Source organism: Diospyros lotus, chromosome 8, assembly GCF_014633365.1.
Source record: "Diospyros lotus cultivar Yz01 chromosome 8, ASM1463336v1, whole genome shotgun sequence".
In the NCBI taxonomy this organism is placed as follows: domain Eukaryota; kingdom Viridiplantae; phylum Streptophyta; class Magnoliopsida; order Ericales; family Ebenaceae; genus Diospyros; species Diospyros lotus.
Genome location: NC_068345.1, coordinates 38,475,508 through 38,477,580, shown reverse-complemented (window position 1 = coordinate 38,477,580; position 2,073 = coordinate 38,475,508).

Genomic DNA, 2,073 nt, shown 5'->3' with positions numbered 1-2,073 from the left:
ACAGTTGGTGGCTGGCTGGGCAGTTTGCAGTTTGCACACGCAGGAGCAGGTCCGCGGGGAAGAAGAAAGAAAAAGAAAAGAAGAAAACTAGAAAAAAAAAATGGAAAAAATGGAGAAAATTGTAGAAAAATCCTAGAAAGATCTAAGAATTAATTTGGACTTAAGGAGCATGGCCGGAGCTAGAAAATTAATCAGGCATGCATTTCGAGGTCAGTGCTCGTATATCGAGGAAGCCTAAGAGGCTAAGTTAAGGTGAGTAAAATTTCTTCGAAAAATTCAGAAATGTTATTTTATGAATTCTTATAATGAAATATTTGAGAAATATTTAGTTGGATTTATTGAGGAAAAAATAGAAAGAAATAGAAAGAAAATATAAGAAATTATGGGAAAATAGGTTTTAATTCTTATTTAAACAAATAGGATGATTAGGGTGCTTTGAGGCTTAAGTTGAAGTGACACGTGCAAATTTTGATGTTAACACGTAAATCAAGATGATGCAAGCATTTCGAGGTAAGCCGCAAATATTGAGGTAGCCCGATAAGCTTGAGAAGGTAAGTGGTACTTCGTAACTGGATTTAGTTTTATAAAAATGCTTGGTTTGTAAGTGGTTCTACCCAAAACCTGATTTTAAGTAAATAATTTTATTCATGTTGTCATGCCTTGATGTGAATATGTTCATGTAGATTGCATTTACATGTATTGATGATGAAATATGCATATGTACACGATGATATTGTTGATCATGCATTCGCATAAGGGTTTGAGAGTACAGACCGGGACCGCTGCTCTTCCAAGGGTGCACCCATACACCTCGGCTTGATAAGGAGGTTGTGAAAATTGGGAGTAGCAATAAGGTACGGTCGACTCAAACTGAAATGATATGAAAAATGACATTTTGCATTTTGCATACATGTACGAAATATGTTTTGTTCTCTTACTTAGATGATTCATCATCTAACTTGGGTTTTGTTCTTGGAATTTTCAAACGTTTCAGATGGAGATTGTAGCAGAAACGAAGATGAATGAAGCATGCAATGGCACTTAGCAATGTCCATTATGAATTGAATGTATGTTATAAAGCTTATCTATTTAAGTTCTGCTACTTTGAATTCTGAACGTTTTGAGAAATGATGATGTATAACCTTATGGTTAATGATGATATAAGAATTGATTTATGATTAATGTTAAGATGTTAGGTTCGATTCTGCCTTCTGCATTTGATGTATATAATGATTCTCTTTGAGATAGATATATGAAAATTTTGGGATGGATACGAGGAATGATATGGTTTAGCATTAGTTTTGAAAGAAAAAAATTTATTATCTTAGAATTGTCCCAATTTATAACACGCCTGAGAAAGTAGGGTGTTACACGCTCCTTCTGGAGGAGCGCGGCACCCCACGCGACGCGAGTTCTGTTTTCCTGTTCTCCATCCCCTTGCCTCATTCTCCCCGCGACGTCTCACTATGGCACAATGCACTCATTCTCCTTGCAACATCTCACTACGAATTTGTGATGTCCCTAAGACTCTTATGTTTGTCTTCTCTTGAATCTTTGTCCCTTCTGACAGTGCCATTGTGTCGATCCATTCTAAAGGTGTTGTCGTCCCTTCTGACGGTGTTCTCCATCCCTCGCCTCACTGGGAGTCCCTTCTCTTTCCCTCTACCATCCTCTCTGATGGTGAAGACGAAGACGAAGTCGGAGACAAAGACGAAGACAACGTCGATGGCCCATTCGATAAGTTTTTCGGCTACTTCTATTTTATATTGAAACCTAGATCTACTAAAATCCAACCATTAAATGCTTTTGATTTTTGAGTATGTGGGTCATCGTTGTTTGGGGAATCCGATGATCGATTCCGATCATCGGAATCACCAGTCAGCTAAGTAGCCGACGGCAACAGCAAGGCCAAACTAATGTTTGGTCTCTTGCTTATTTTGTGTTCTAGTTCGGTTTTAGATTTGGTTCGGTTATCACGCTTCAAATTTCTGTTAGTTCAATTTTGGTTAATTCGATTTGTTAGGGTTAGTCGGTCGGTTCGATTCGGTTACTACATATAGTTCGGTTCATGAT